The sequence below is a fragment of the Anopheles nili genome, chromosome 3 (genome assembly GCF_943737925.1).
Source record: "Anopheles nili chromosome 3, idAnoNiliSN_F5_01, whole genome shotgun sequence".
NCBI classification, from domain to species: domain Eukaryota; kingdom Metazoa; phylum Arthropoda; class Insecta; order Diptera; family Culicidae; genus Anopheles; species Anopheles nili.
The window spans coordinates 4449689-4467101 of record NC_071292.1 but is presented as its reverse complement, the minus strand read 5'-3'; the positions used below and the strand labels follow the sequence as shown (position 1 = coordinate 4467101).

The window sequence follows — 17413 nt, the reverse complement described above, 5'->3', positions numbered from 1 at the left end:
AGCAATAAATTCAACCTTGTCTGCGTGGAGTGGGACGGGGGTGGAGATGAAAATTAAATTGAATTGTCAGACCACGTGCTGGCCGGAGTGGCTGAGCGGATGAAATCTGATCAAGGATGCGTTCTCGGTAATCAGTGTGCGAGCTTGAATTATGATATAATTACACCCAAAAGCTGTGTTTATTAAAACTTAATGCAGTGCAAACGCTGCGTTGGACTGGCAGCATTGACGGGAATCGATAAAAGCTGCTCATAAATCAATCATAGCAGGCGAGAAGGTCCGTAAACTCCATCAGAACTTGACGTTTGTTAGTTCCATATGACACTTCTTTTGGCAAAACACAGCCTCGAATCAAAAGTAAATAAAAAGCCGTCTGCATGATGATTTCTTCCGTGTGCTTCGTTCCTAATCCTCCCACACGAACGCACACACTGACTTTGCCATTGAGCGGCTGCTAGAGCTCTGTTCCCAAAAGCCAAAAGATACGAAGTTGCTGCAATCGCTCACTCACAAAAACCCTCGAAACCCTCGCAAGACCTCGGAGGCATTTTGCCTGGCTTGGGATGCAAATGCTGCTAAGCCGGGTCCTATTTTTCACCTGCCATCTGACAAGAAGCTGTGAGCTTGAAGTGTTTCTGGTGGCAGCGTTTGGCTGTGAAAATTGATTGAAATTTCAAGCAGTGGCGAAAGGCTAAGCAGCAGTAGATCGACCGATGTGAGAGTGGTACATAAATCTGCCCTTGGTTCCTTCGAGATGGGTTCGAGTTTTTTTGGTAGGCAAACAAATGGAGTAGGTTTTAAGAGACTTCTGAACGAACATTCTAACGCACATCCCTCTCAGCCAACTCGGGGCTAATGATAGAGAACCTCATCGGTGGTGATCATAATCGACGCGTCTGGTAACGAGTTCAGGCGACTGAATTCTTTATGCTGTAATAAATCTGAACTCGGCAGCCTAATTGATTAATCACACCCCAGAATTCACACCCGTCCGCAGCTCGCAGCTCACTAGGAGGTCAGTCAAAAACGCTGCTCTCGGGTGAAATGTAACAAGTTGCGATTGGGAGGGAAGCATGGCGAGAAAAAAAAAGCGCTGTGGCAGGGAAAAAATATGATAAATTACCGACTGACCGCCAGCGCATTTTGAGGGTGTTTTCGAACGCCTGCCACCCGGGCTGATAAATGGTCGGTGCGGAGTTTAATGTTTTTCATGTTTTTCTGCCGCCATTGGCTTGCGTCGAGTGACACCGAAACGATTCCATTCGGCTCGACCGAACGATTGGCCAGTTTTCGCTTGTCTGGCAGCGTTTTTTTTTCCCGGTAGCTGCCGTTTGGATTATAGTGTACATGATTTGTCATTTTCCGACCCCACCCCGGCGGTCTGGCGAGCTGGAATCAGTGGCCCTCTGTCCACTCGATCGCTAATGTTGCACCATTATGAGCTGGTGTCAAATACATGACCACAAAACACTCCGACACGCGCTATAAAAGAAGCATTATGGAGCGCCCGCGTATCGTGAAGTCAGCGACTCGTGGTCACTCGTTGAAAGGACCATGACGATGACGATGACGATGATGATGATGAAGAACATGGCAAACGTATGCCGCTTTGTGCAGCCGTTAGTGAAATAGTGGAAACAAACGATGACGTGAAAATCATTTTTCACACTTGCTGTCGAATGATGGCAGACGTTCAAGTTAGTGAGTGTAATATTTTCTCAACTAGTACGAAATATCGATTTTGAATGGTTACATTAGTTAGTTACGAAAATGAACCTTAAATAACCTTCGATGCATCCTTGTTTTCTTATGTTGGAGCTTTAAAGGTGTATGAAATGGCTTGAGTTTACTGCAGGAGGAAAAAAATCACACAAACTACGAACAGAACATCACTCAACGTCAATCGAAGCAAGCGAGAACGTGGCTGCGTCCGTGTTGCAGCAACGCGACCTTCTGTTATGACGTGACGGAAGCCCATTTTCCCACAACTCGCAACCACCGTGGTGCTTTGTTCGATGTCACGGAGAAAAGCGGATGATGCTGAAATGAAAAAAAAAACACTTTCTCACACACACTCACACACCGGTAAAGGGATACGATTCTCTGTGGTTCGGTTCGGTTTGGCGGCCAGCAAGCGTCGTTTACTCATCCGGTGGGCGAAAAAACCGCAGCAAAACCAACCGGAGCTACCTCACAGTCATTATTATTTCACAACCGTGCGTTCTGTGATTTAATGCACTGCGCTTCCGGCGTGTTCCAGAGTGTCCGATGGTACAGAAGGTTCCATTCAGCTTCGAGAGCTCACAAACAACAAGGTGAGCTCCCACACGAAAGGTGTGCGATGATCCGCGTCCCGGCGACGTCAATATGGCCACCCGGTGCGTTTCGGATCCGGGAATCCGTCAGGCGGCCGTTCACCGCGGTCGTGATTACTTGTCGTTACTTGAGCATGACGACGGGAGCCGGCGCTTGGGATGGACTTTCTGATGACCTCTCGGTACCGCGTCGTTAGCTGCGGTGTCCGCGGAAAAGCTCGCACGGTCAAAGCCACTCAAACCGATCTATGGTCGACGACGTGGGAAGCAACAGACCAGTTGGGAATGGTCGGACAACCCCAGCCACTCCAAAGCCTGTGGGCGGAGAAAATCAATTAACAGCATGGGCGCAAAATGCAAGGATCGGCCGACCCAACGCTGACCCAGCTGACGGATTCATGTGGCATTCATGGTCCCGTACGGCACCCAATCGGCGTCCCGTCGATTCACAGTGCTCCCTTTTCCGAGTTAAGCGGGTCACGACCGTCAACATCGTCATCGTTGTCATCGTGCGATGTGATTTTCATCTCCCTAGCCTGATATGACGCCACGATTGGTAAGAAAAAGCGACAAAGCGCGCCCGGAGGCCGACTAAGGCCACCGTGGCTCGAGCACCGCGAGACACAATGCGTTGGCGGCTGATGTATTTGACAGTTTATGTCTTCGTCAGTGAGCGCCTGTCAGACAGCCGACAGCCTGATGCGCAACATCTGCACGCTGGCCGTTGCCGTTGGCAACGGTTAATGATGGGCCAGCAGCTCTGGCAGCTGCTTGCTGGTGCTTACTGCGCGAAAATTTATGACCACGAGGTCGGAAAGTGAGAAAAATAAACGTGAGATGAAAAATTCGCACTGCAGATCGCTCGCTACTGCTTCATGAGACGGGTGATGCGAGACTCGTTCGTTCGTACGAGCACCATGGAAGCTTTTTCACGGAAAACTATACCATAACGGAGGATATCCCTGCCATTAACCGTGATAACCTTTTCGCTGGGTTCGCAAAAGCTAATCGGCCCACCGTTCACCGCTTATCGACGTCATTTTGGGTTCCAGAGCTTCGCGACGCTTCATTTCACAGCCCTGTGAACCGGTTTCAAACGAGCACTCGGCTTTGGAATGAAAATTTTATCACGTTGCAGCAGAATGAATCGAATGGATGTAGACCGTGGTTCCGTTGACTCCGTTCGAAGATTTCCACTCTACAACTCACCTGCGTGGGACGGTGGAATGCCAGCATGTTTAGAGCTGGCTTTTAGAGCTCGGAAAAAAAGGACTTCTCGAGCGACACTACCGAAGGGCTTCCGAATGTCGTCACGCTGGTATTCTCGTTCGCTCGGTGCTCGTTCTCGCCACCGGGGCTTAAATTCGCAATCATATTTTTCCAGCCAATGTACTTTCAATATTATAATCCACTCGATGCTGGAAACGGTCGCAGGAAGCCGGAGGTGTGCTTCAAGTGCCCGGCGTACCACTTCCCGGGAAGCAAAGCGGCTGGCAAAGGTGCAATGGGTGGGACGGGATTTAATCCGATGAGCAAATCATTCCTCCTCGACGACAACGACGTCGATGCGATGGCCTCGGTTTCGAGTCCCGGTTCAATGCATTTACTTCTCGGGAAAGGGATGTTGCACTTGCTGCAATTCCCACGGTAACGAGTGGCGTGATCTTGCAGAGAGTCCGGTTGACATGTTACTTCCCTGTCAAGCACGTGTCAAGTGATTGAATAGCATCTCGGCAGGAAAACGCTTTTCCCGGGGAACGAACGTGCTCGATGTCGTGGAAATAAAAAGCCAATACCCTGGAGGGTCGAGATTCGCCCGGTTTATGGATCGAGATTTTTCCTCGTCTTCACGGAATGATATGTTTCCGTCGAGGCCACGGTGCAAGGGAGTGTGAAAATTATGAGCCAAGAGCTGCCAATTCAAGCCTCTTGAACCCACGAGGCCCGGATCAATGACCTACCTCATGAGCTGAAACAAAAGCCTTCGGTAAGGGAGCTGGATTTGGGTGGTCCCGAGGAGAAGGACCAAGGTTTTTCCATCGACACCCGGAGGGCATCCGATCGATTCCCTCGGCCTCCAAGGGAGGGGAATTAGGTAACGAAAATTTTCCCATTAAAGCAAAACCCCCATTTTCAGGAGCCACAAAAACCGGCCATGTGTAACTAACTGCGAACTGCCGCAGTGCCGCAGAGCTTGGGTCGGTGGAGAAGAGAAAGAGAGAAGGTGAGAGAGACCCCCAATACACCGACACAGTCGCACACACCTTCATAGCGACGCATTTGCTATCGATGCGACAGGATCCACCGACGGGGACCGACCCCGAAGGTCGAACTTTTGCGCTGAGTTGCACTTTGCAGGCAAAAGCGAGCGTGCCCTCGCAGCTCTCATCCTTGCGGTTTTTCCGGCTTCGTTTCCTTCGTCCCATAACCGGATGTCGCTCTCTGGTCTCCTACCCCCCACCAGAATTTGGTAGTTTCCATGGTTTCAGTGTGGTGGTGGCCACACACACGCACACACAAAAACACAGACAAACCCCTGCACACGGTTGTGGTTTTGGCACGGCCTTGGTCGGACGCCTTTTATTAGTTTATCGACGGTGGATGAGCTCATTTGAATTTTATCGGAATCGCTTTGCCGGCTGTGGTCGTTTTCGAGAATCAAAAACATTCCACGCGCCATGTGCTGGGGGTCTGTCCTGGAAACCAGGAGAGAGAGAGAGAGAGAGAGGGCGCGAGAGACCCAAAATATGACCACGTACGGGGAAATTGAAATTCCACTTCCGCTGGCGGGAAAGCGGCCGATTACGGCGCACCGTGGATTAGCCGGTGGAAACTCGGTTTCCCGGGAAACTCGGGTGGCTTGAGGGGCCGAAATTTAAGACACGATTAGCAGCAGCAGCAGTAGAAGCACCAGCAAACAAACAGTGGAGAGGCCCGTTGGGATTATCGGTGTAAATCGACGGCTAATCGTATTATTAGTTGTACTTTGCGAGCCCGAACAGGTTCGCGATCATCGTCATTAGGGATGTTACATGTTTAGATGAGAAAAGCAACAACAAAATCACGAATGATCTGAAGTAGGCTTTGACCATAAGGACACTCAAAAAACGACAGATAGACCTTTTTTTTCGATAGCTAAACGGTCGAGTTCTTTTTACGTTTTCTGCCGATTTGTTCAAGCATTAAAAAAATCCCCTCGATATAAGTGCAACATTTATTCGCTAATGCCTGCAGGTAACCTTTACGTAGATATCCTGCTTCATACCGGATAGCTCCATGGGATTAGCTTGGGGATTAGTGTGACGAGATGTTTCCCCATCGAAGCTTTCCCGATGTTTTTAGTCGGATTCAATTAAGCACCATAAATTCGTACCGATTACGGCAAGCGATTCGTGCAGCATGCGAGTCAAGCTGGCTTCAAAAAACACGTGTGTAACACCACTCGCAGAATTCATAATCTCTCGCTAATGAGCCTAATCCGGCAAGGCACTAGGATCAGTACCGCAGCAATTTCGTGCCGGCTCGAACATACTCACCATACCAGCTATCGATCCGCGCGAGCTGCGGCCAGACAGCCAACAAACCTCCCCTATCAAAGGTCGCTCGGACATTCTGTTTGTGTGGTCGGGTCTCCAAAGTACGTGTGCCTGCTGCTGGCGCTTCTGGCTCATTAAAGCATAATCACCTACTTTCTCGACATAATCCTTCCCCGGTGGCGGCGATCGATTATTAATAAACACCCGCATCGCACGAGTACCGGAAATTCAGCGGCGTCTAGCTCGGTTTGGCCACTCATTAGTGGTTTGGGGGAAGCAAATTGATTAAAGGTACAAATTATCTAAATCAAAATCATTTACCCACGGCCACACATACACACATTGATGGAAATGAATTAGCGTTGCTTCCGGGGAGCAATCGAGAAGCCGGAAACGTGTGGATTTCGGCCACGAAATACACGAGGCAAGGCGTCTCCACCGGTGTGCCAATGCCCAGGACTCGTTTATTAGCTGAGCAACCCGTTGCGTTTGGATGAGCTTCATTGCTCACCCGGATTCCGGAAACTGGGATCGACTAACAAACATTCGTTCGGTTTCACCGTCGCTTGGGTTTCACCGTCAACCTTTTCCCGTAAGGATAAAAGTTCGCCCAACCGGGTCCAATGGTCTTTGGAGCATCTCTCGCTTGCAGCACACCGTGTACCATGGAAAGTGGGCATATTTTTTGTCGGAAATTGTGAACCCACTTTTCCAAACCAACGTCCTTCCTGTGCTCGCAGCTGCTGCCTGCCGGGTGTAACTCGAACGCCGTTTGGAAGCTTCCTTGTTCTTCCTCTGCTTGCCCTTTTCGATTCTGGCAAACCGAAAACCGAACGATTCCGTCGACCTGCGACACGTGGTGCCCCGGAAATGAAGATATTTATCTATCCCGTCTGTCGGATGGTTCGTTTTGCTGGGGTTTCCTTTTTTTTTTGCTCGGACACTCCGCGCTCGCTTCGGTTGACCAGCAGAAGGACATACTGCGTCCACCAAGGATGGAGGAGATGATTTTTAGGACACTTTCCTTTTCCCAAACAAAAAAAAAGACAGCCAAGCCACTAATAGAGTGTTTTTCTTGCGTTTCCCGGTGGACGCGCGAAAGGCCGGAAATTTAATGCTTACAATCCTTTTTCGATTCGATGCGAGGACGTTGGCATTTTGAACTGTTTGCTGCTTGCTGGCAAGAGTCAGAGTTTAAACATTTTCGCTCAGCTGAATAAGTGATCAGTTGTCACGATTAACAGAGAGAAGAGAGAGAGAGAAAAAAAGGCATCCCAAATTTACTTCCACGCTGCCCCATTTATCGAGCTTCGCAAATCCTTTTCGTGCTACATTTTGGGGCGGATGGCATTCCACGTGTGCCGACAAGCGCATATTTACGCAAAAAGTGGATAGCCTCCACCGTGTCCTCGCATCAATTGTGCGGTCGATCGAGGTGCTTGGTTCTGCGGAAATTTCGACCAATGCTCGGAAAAACCGTTGCCCGGAATGTAACCGAAACATAACGAAAAGAGAAAAAGAGAGAGAGAGAGAGAGAGAGAGAGAGAGAGAAACAGAAGAAGAAGGAAAAATCGCTATCACGCTCGGTGGAAAATAAGGGCGGAAGCTCGAGCTCCAATTTTCGACAGACCCAATTGCCCACAAATTTCACCCCTCTCGCTGGCTCGAGCCTGCCTCTTTCCCCACCGAACCCATGGTCGATGGTGCTTACGAAGGATATCCTCAGTTCGTTAGTTAGCGAGCCGGGCTCTTGCTCGTACGCGGTCGAGTCTTTCGTGCCCCGGTGAAGGCCGAAGAGCGAACTGGCACACCAACCCATCCCCCGTAGCCGGTACCTGGAAAAGCGAGGTGTGAAAATAATGTCTGATCAAAGTTGCTTCATTTCCCCCCCGGGAAAGCGTATAAAGGCTGCTCGATTAGGGTGGGCGAAGGAAAACGGATACATAACCGCTAGCCGAAGGCCGAATGAGCCGGCAGGCAGACAGGCAGGTGGTAGAAGGCGACTGAAGGTAATCAGAAAACGGAAAATGTTACCACCCACCCGTCTGGTACCACCCCCCTCACGGCATCGGCACTGACCGCATCCAACCGCTTTTGCTCGATTAGCCGTATCATGGGAGGAAAGAGTTCGCTGGTCGCACTGGTTCTTTTTTTTTGCACCTTCCTCACTGGTACACGCTGGCCGCCTCGTTGCTGGCCACGGAGTTACGGCGAGGATGTGCCGCCCTGGGCGATGGCAAAAGTTATGCCTTTCCCCGTGTGCTCGTGGAGACAGGCGAGCCTGTAAACATATCGGAGAATTTATTTAGTTTTTTCTTCTTCTTCTTCTTCTTATCATCATGCTGCTCCCATTCAGCGGCCTGCCGATGGGCGTATTTGGTGTAATTTTTCATCGATGTGGTTTTCCCTCCGATCCGTTGGCCGTGCGGCTCGGTTCACCCACCGTTGACCACTCATTTTTGGCCAGCAAGTATTCAAGGGTGAATGAAAAAAACATCATCGTATCGGGCAAACGATTGTGCGGTGGGTTGTAGTTCCTGGAAGGATATTGCTCCGTAAATGAAACCCCTCAAAAATTGTCCCAGTTTTGCTTGGGTTGATCCCTGAGGGCCCAGAGCTGCCCATGATGGTTAGAGAAAGTGTCCCAAATGAGTGGAAAACTCGTACCACCAGGTGTTTACTAACCGGAAAACGCATCGGAAAGTGTTTTTTGATAAGGCCCACCCGAACTCCTCCCGAGGGGGAAACGAAACGGTTCCGTCAAAGTCGATCTGTCGCCATTGGGGCATCGGGTTCTGTCAACACATTGGTGTTAGTTGAAATGGGATTACATGCCCATAGCAAAATTTCTCAGCCTTCGTCCATTCACCATCATAGTCCTGCAAAGACGTTCTCTTTTTTGCACCTCAAAAAGCCAACCCATTTCACACTTTGGTGTCGTCAACGAGCAGACACTGTATGGGCAAAGTTTTCCTCTACGTCACCCAATCGGAATGCGCCCCAGTTGGATCCTTTTCCCTGGCCTGTAAGGTGTCACCGTACCTTCCACACGTCTTGCGTCTTTTCCCGTGTCCGAACTCGCCATGAAAATTATCTCATGCTTTTGCTGCCTTTTTTCCCGGCAAAGCAGTGGGCAAAGTTTTCCTTGTATCGTCGGGGGTTTTTTTCTTCTTCTCTGTGTTCCCTCTCACACTCTGCCACTCTGTTTCACCGTCGTTCGGAATCACTTGTTTCCGTTTTTAGTTTCGTCGCGCATCTGCAGTAGGCCTGGACAGGGTTGGCTGCCTGTCAATGGCGTTGTCGGACAAGCGAGCAACGGCAGGGCACAGAAGAAAGAGATAGAGCACATTATCAATGATATAGTGAGTTTTTCCCGGCGACTGTGGGCATACAAAAAAAAATTCCACTGCTCGCCGGGAAAAGGATTCGAACGGGGAAACCCCGAGAAAAGCCGTGGTGGCCACGAGGTGGATGGCGGACGGCGCGCAAAAGTGAGTGTGAAAAAGAAATGCCGCAGGGGTTTGGTTGGGTTTGGGAGCAAAACCTCAATCCTGACGCAGCGGCCAATCTACGAGCCGGTAGGAAGGTAGTTAATAATTTATGGTTATAAACTTGTCGGAATTATTATGAGCGAATGTCGTGGAATGATTTATGAGGGTAGTTATCGAAGGGCCGTGTTTCTTTTTCTTCTCCGTTGGCTTTGCACGTTTTTTTTTTCCTCTGTCCAAATGTTTTCCCCCGCTCGATGGGCTTTCTTTCCGGTGGCTTTTTCCGGTACTTACGAGGTGCGATAGAGGTCCGCTTTTCCGCTCAACTACCATTCCACCGCTATCTGCTATCTTCGGCGAACGTTTCGATAATTTCCAACGATAGTTTGAGCCCGGCGTTTTGTGAGGGTTGCGAGCGTGCTGCGGAGCGATAGTGGTTGAACTTTTATGGAGCTAATTTCGGGAATGGGTGGGCTTTGTTTTTTTTCAGTTTTTTTTTCGGTAGCCACCCCCATCGATGTAGGTTGGGATATTTTGGATGCCTCACCGTAAATTGGACACGAACGAGCGAAACTTTTCTCGTTTTCGTTCGCTCTAATGGGCGCGATTAGATATTTGGCCGATGAGCCAGGAACGAGGGCTAACCTTTAACGACGGTGAATGAATGAATTATTCCTTCCTTTGTCTTTTCTTCTGCGAAGGCGCTGATCAGGCATACGACGAGTGACATCCTGTTTGATTAGATGCCGCTTATTTTCATTCCCACCGTGCCGGTTTTGATTATGTGAATTTATTCGAAAAAACAAGCACGTCGTTGCAGCAATGGAGGTGTATTCAATTTGTGCCGCTCGTAAAATATTCGAACAAACGGCCGCAATCTAGCTCCAAGCACGCCGGGTTTTTCAAAATATTCAATTTCCCCGATAGAAATCTTCGACGACAACGACAGCTGCGCCGACAACGGCCGGGTTTCGAGCGCCGAACAACACCCTCATTAGCATTGATAAAAATTTGCAGGCTCCTCTGCCCGTCAGCTGCGGGCTTAGCTCGGCCCCGTGGCCGGAAAAATTATCGGTAAATTGAGCGAAAATTCGTCACCACGGTTCTCATGGTCTCGGAAGAAATCAAAATTCCCTCCCGCGACACCGTGACGCCGTGGCGGTGCTGTAAATTTCCGGATGATAAGATGCCATTCCACCGAAACTGTGCGTTCCGCCGGCAAATTGCGCTCACTTCAACCCAAATTTCCGTCCGCGTTCCGCTCGTGCCAGAGGGAGGTTTTTTTTTTCATTATTATTGAAATTCCTCCGACGCGCTCCGGACGAAGTCAACCAATTAGAGTCGATAAATTTTGATTAAAGTCAATTTCACCAATAACGCGCACTCGGGCGCGCCTTGGACCGCGGAAACCGATCATCAGCAATTCTAATGAAGTTCGACCGCTCGGCGCTCGCAAGAGATGGCGTTCCATCATCCGTGGCAGCATAGCCAAGCGAATCCTCCACGAGGAGGCTGTAATTGTGGGTGAAGGAACGGTTTTTTGGCGATTTATGATGTTTTTTTCACGCCAACTCGGGCGCGTTGTTTTGCTGTTTTCCATTGCTTTCGTTGACGAAACAATGGCCCACAAAAACAGGCAGGAAGTAGAGGAACAAAACCCCGTAAAAAAAATAGAAAAACCGAAACCAAACGGAACCAGTGTGCTCGACACCAGCAGCCAGCGCATGCGGCGATGCGAATGGAATTTACAATGATCGGGAGAAATTTGCTTTCCATTTCAAGGGCCGGCGCAAAATGCAAACAAACCAACCGGCGAAATGAATTCGAGAGCACTGGCGGAATAAATATCGCTTCCGTTCCGCAAACCGAACGGCAAACATATTGATGGATTAGGGATTGGATCCCGGTGTCGGGATGTTGGGAATCGAGATGGTTGGATGGATGGGAACCGACCGCAAGATGGTGTGGTGCCTCAACCAACCAACCGGCGTTGGTGTGATTTTGTTTAGCAAAAATAACCAAAAGCAACACTTTCTTTGTGCATTGGCAATCAAAATGTTGCCCGAAACCGTCACTAGGTGTCTTTGTGTTTCGATAAGGGCTCTAAATTCAAATGGAGAAAAGAAAACAACACGCTACGGTATTGCTGCATCTCCACGAGACCCGTTTCGGAGGAAAAACCATTGATGGACGTGGATTCACGACCACGCCTTCGGGCGATGCAAATATGTCCACCTTCCATCGCAAGCAGGGTGTGTTTTTGTATCCATAGTTTTTTCTTTCTTTAATTTAGCCCGAACACCAAACTTCCCCTTCGAGAGGGTGCATAAATTTACGGAAATAGCAGCCATACTGGGGGGGGGATGGGTCATGGGTTCATAAATAAAACCTCCCAATCACTGACCACGCATACATAACGCGCGTCGAAGCGAGCGGCAAGCGAATATTTTACACTGACACTTACGAACGGGAATGCAGGAAACCAAGGGAACGACCGACGAGAACCGGCACTTTTCATTTTGCGCCGCGGAAAAACGCGAGACGCGAGATTCGTGATGCGCATAAAATTTACAACCACTGCTGAAGCTCGCGGCAGAAAAGTTCCAAGGTTCCGCCGGCCGGCCAAAGTGGAACCGCACCGCGAGTGTTCGCAAAATAATGTGCGCTGACCTATTTACGGACAATTAAGAATCAATTTGCGTCGGAAATTACTGCCTTGTGCCGCTGGGGCGGATGGTTTGCGCGATGGGTGGGTGTGCGAGAGCGCGAAAGACCCGCCTCCGGCGAAGACAAATGGAAATAAATTATGCTTCCGAAGCCGATGTCAAGCGAATACTAAACCACGAGGTGTACGTGCACCATTTTCGGTAGGTTTCGGTGAGTCCTTGCGAGTCCGCAAGGGAAGACCCCGGTGCCGGGCGCGTAAATCGACATGACGTGATTGAAGACGGTTCGGGCTCGTCGGGTAGGGCCACGTCGTTTCGATTTTCGGTGCCAGGTTTGAAAGGACCACAAACCCACGAACCACAAGAATCGATGGAACGACGCCACCACTATCGGCAACTAAGCCTAATGGATGTCGGTTGTGATGCGCCATCGCCTTGAAATGGGGGAACGAATCGATGTGACGCGTTTCACCTTCCCGAAAGCGGAACAAGCTCTCTCTACGACGGCATCGTAATAAACTGTTTTATGTTTTTTACCATTCAAATTAACCCAGCCCTGTCATCTTCGGTACGTCGACGTCGTGTTTCCTGCGACATGATGGAACCGTGCGATTAGCTTCCGAAGCGTCCCGCGGTTCCGGGGACAATGCCATCATTGTTCGAACCCCTTTTTCCTGGAGAATGGGCCCTAGTTTCATCGAACGACCGATCGAGCCTAGGTAAATTGAAACCGACGGCAAAAGGATAACATCTTCTCGGCGCTTGGCGCTCGGCGGTTGTCGAGTCGAGGACACGTCCAACAGGAGAACCGGTTCCGTTGCCGTCACGTCCGCATGGAGTCCTGACGGGGGCGAAAAGCATACGGAACTGGGCCCGAGGACGATGCCCGTTCTAACCCCGGTTGTCATTTGTTATCGTTATGCGCATACCCCAGTTAATATAAATTTAATTCAATTCTCCCGTAAACGTCATTATGGATTCAATTTCCAGCCCCGTGGAAGCGATAGTTGTGCAGGCGGGCCGGAGTTGAAGTAATGGGCTTTTTCGATCAGACATCGATAGGCATTTAGAAGCGTATTTTAAATCGACCCTGTGCTCGGAGCATGATGTGGCCCGGTTTGTTGATGCCTCAATAGCCGAATAGGAAGCTCTACCAGCCGTCGGATGGTTTTATTTCGATGGCCACCACACGGGGTGTTTTTTTGTGCTGGCCATGTCTTCGACGAACGCCGATATAGCGTTTGAATTATGCTACGTACCATTTCATCGAACACGGGCCTATATTTTCTTAGCAAACCACTTACTTGCGCTTCATAAACAACTGCCCGCAAGCGACCTGCTCCGAAAAGCCCATTAAAATTCGAGCCTCTCAAGAAAATCGAGCACCACTGGCACCATTGGATTGCTGTTCTGCCACTCGCTCCCATTTTCCATGACCACCATTGGTCAATATTTATTTTTCACGCATCGGAAAAAAACCGTCGGATCCAGTTCCGTTCGAGTTGCTTTAAAATTCGTCGTACCTACGGTTCTCCGCAAGTGAAGTTGATAAAGTTTTCCCAAGATTCGCCTTCGCAAACGCTCTCGACCGGAAAAAAAAGCGACACGAGAACACCGAGCCTTCTCGAGGCGACCCCGAGGGCAAAACGGACTCCCAGGACGTTCCTTGGACGAACCAGCAGCCGAGAGAAACCGCGCCATCAAACCGTGACCATGCACCGACCGCATGGAGGATAATGGGAAAGTCCTTACGGTCCGGTTGGCTCATTGTAAAACGCCACGTCCGTACGTTCGTCAGGAGGAGGGACTAGGAACGCATGCTTTTTTTTGGTTTTGTTTTTACAGCCATCGTGTGTTTTTTTTTTTTGCTTCAGTTTCACCGGACTTCTTCCGGCTTTCCGGGGCTGGTGAAATTAATTTCGATGCCCGCCGGCGTCAGTGCGTTTCTCGGGGAATTTTGGGTATTTATTTTCCACTGTTTACTATATCAAACAAAACCCCTTTTCACCCAATTGTGCTTTCGGGTCCTTCCTTTTCCGCATCGATGGCACCAAGCGTTTCGTTGTGCCTCGGAAATACTTTCCGGCAGCAAGTTTTGGGGCTTTCTTCCCACTCCGAAGCACCCAGGGCTCGTCCTGGAAGGGCGGACGTACGGCAGCACCACAAAGGAAGATAGAAACTAACGCCTGGTCAGAAAGTTTGCAAGGTCAACCCGATTTGGACGGGCTGACAAACCATCAAAACGCCGTGCGGTCCGTGGCCTGGAGAAAGAAATTAAAACTCTCTCCGAAAGCCATTAGAAACACTGCTGTCCTAGCGGTGCTGTGATGGCGAACGATTGAAACTTTTCATTCAATTTTCGGTTGCAACTTCGGTGAGCTGAAAGCGACCTGTATTCCCCGAACACGGGAAATGCTCACTGTTTACTAACCGTTGGGACAGTGCTCGTGAAAGTGTAATTTCACCCCGGTAAAGGCTTCGTCAAATCAGAAATGTCCATTAGCGCGGTGATGCCTCAACCAAGCGTTGGCTAATGTGTGGTCCATCAAATGCTCCTTCTCAGAACGACCGAGGGAATGAAAACCGGTCAGTTGAGAACGAATACTTGGAAGGGAAAAGCTCTCCACGAGGGTCGCTAGCCGTACGTTCCGTTCCGCTAAGCTGCAATCGATTATTAATTTGTGTGTATTATTTTATGACGGTTTTCGTGGTCGTTTTTTTTGGCTCTCGCTATCCCCTTCGTTAATTTTGGATGCATCTTGGACGCTGGAGCGAACCTTCTGGTCGCTTGTAGCCATTTCGGAAAGCAAAAGCTCGAAGTAAATTATGGTACACCTTCAAACTCACGCCGGCGACAAGCGACCCTCGATCGTTAATGGGTTTAATTAATTTTCAACCGATTTTCGTCTCCCACGTCCCGGTACCACGACGACGGAGCGAAGGAAATAAAAACCCAGCTTCAGCTGAGGCCCTCGATGAAGCCGTAGTAAATTTGTTGATTTAATGAAGTGTGCTGGTTGGCGTAAAGTAAACGATCCCAGCACTCCCAAAGGGTCTACCGTGCAGGTTTCCCTTGAGACGCGCCAGGATCGAGGGAAAAAGGGTTCATGGAATATAAAGTTCCTCGCATTCTGTGGAACGGAGCCTTACCGATCGAGGTAAGGCCCCTAGCCGGTGGCGAAGAATCTCTGCGTATGTGTGTTGAAAAATCACCCCCCAAAATAGGCGGTGGTCTCAAAAGGATCTTGGAAAGGTGAATGGTCCCTTCGGAACGCCGGCGTTTGGAACCGGGCTCGTTAATATTTCAACATTTGTTGCGTACGTTTTAATTGATTTCGATCGCATCGCAATCGAGGCAACCGACGGGGGCAACCCATTTCAACCCTTATCAGCGTGCGTGGCCCCGGGTAAGCCTTATTTATGGACCACCCGAGCCACCTTTAAAGCGCCCGCGGAGTTCATCTCTTTTCAATCAGCATAAATTTTCGCACCAATCTCGCCCGAATCCCCGCTCGCAATCGTGCAATCTTTAAAGGATCGTCCCATCCCAGTTTCAGTGCCCCGTTGCATCCGGCATCCGGCGAGCGTTTCGCAAGGATGTGCGCACGTTTTGCGCGAGAAATCCGTCCATTGGGTGAAATTCTGATGACAGAGGCGCTTTCTTTTGCTTTTTTTTTTGCCCCGTGAACACCACCAACATCCACCCTCACAGGGTGTTCTGTTTTACGTGGCATGGCAGCTATCGGGGAGCGTTTTATGCTAAACATTGCGCTTTCTTCGTCGCCGTCATTTCGTTACGTTAAATCTGCCCGCCCACCCAACCAGCGTCGTTACGCGCGTTACGGAACATTCTGCTTACGCGGTGCGATTTTTCTTTCCCGGCTAACTAGGCGCGGAGAACGGCAAAAAAAGGATACGAACAAACCAAATCACCGTGCGCACGTTTATTTACTGTAGCGAACCAGGTAATTTATGGCCACGGTCTTTACGCCCGCGTCTTGACTCCCGTGTGCTCGCTCGACGATCGGACGAATCTGCTGACTGAAAAATTTTCAGCTAACCCAGCGAGCCGTGCCACTCTGGAGAGGAACACGAAAGCACCGGCGACTCATTGGAAAAAAGAGGACGAAAGGATGAGCTGGGAAGCTGTTAAAGCTGAGGATGCCACAAATGTGCCTTTCACCTTCCATTGGCTGTGGTAACTGTAAAAGAGAATCCTCACACACACGTAAAAGCAAAAAAATGCGATTCTTGTCCTGTGGCTTCTCGTTTTCTTCGACGTACCCTTACAAGCACTGGTGCTGATGGGTCCTGGTAGAGTGCGAATTAATTAAATCTTGCTCTCGCCTGCGCTTGTCGGTGGTAATTTGGCCAACAACTTTTGCCACACCTTCGACCAGTTCGACCCGAAACCGAATCAAGCGTGCACGGGACTTTGGGTTGGCAGGAAATTTCACACATTCGTGCGGTGTTTATTGGGACCGAGCGGTGCCTTCATATCTTCGTAGGCGGTAATAGGCGTTACTTGCACCCGTGGCTATCCACGAAGAACCACCTGAGATGGTAAAGCACCCGAAACAATGTTCATTTTAGCCTGCCAGCGTTGGAGAAACCACCAACACTGGGCTTGGGTCGTTTTCGCGCTGCTCGTACGTACGAAGAATTTATGAACAATTGTCCATGGTTTCGTTGCCGGTTTTTCCGAGAAAAATGTCCTCCAGCATCGGGTTGACGTTTGGGCGATGAAAATTACATCGTTTTTGAGCTCGTAAACCGTCCAACGAAATGGCAGTCTCGAACGAAAGAAACTCGAGAGTTTCACCCATCCAAGTGAGCCACGACGATAGCAGCTCCCGAAAATTAAAGGAAAACTTCACCCCCATTCGACTAAAAGCGTGTGGTACCTCAACCAGACACCAGCAAACTGGTGCAAGTGGTGGTGAAAAATTGCACCAGTGAGCTCGGTGATTTCAGTGCTTAATTTCATCGGAATCATCACCGTGCAAAGGCGCTCGAGAGGTTCTGTCTCACCACCGGGCAGAATGTTAAATGGAACTAATTTCGCACACATTTTTCCCACCCATCCTCGCAACCGGTTTCGTCTGCTGCTGATTGCCGTGGCTAATGATCGAAGCAGGCCTCGGAGTGGAAGAACCACAAGAAAGCATCGAAGAAGCGCACCACATTCGGGGAACGGATATTTGGTGCTCGATTTGGAACATTTTCTACATTCCACACCGATATGTGGGAGTCTCGGAGAAGGGTCTCTTGTGCGTGGTTCCACTCCGAGCGGCAGCGGTATTTATCTTTCCGCCTGTATGGGGATTATGGGAAGATGCTTGCAGTAGCACGGACTTACATGGAACTCCGTTCATTCTTCTCCGGAGCGCTGGATTTACAACCAAATT

The 17413-nt window shown here is 49.8% G+C and overlaps 1 protein-coding gene across 1 annotated transcript in view; it reads left to right on the top strand.

Annotated features, from left to right (window-relative positions):
- Positions 1–17413, top strand: part of LOC128726905 (protein O-mannosyl-transferase TMTC2) — a 117436-nt gene that overhangs the window by 62890 nt on the left and 37133 nt on the right. The window lies entirely within an intron of this gene.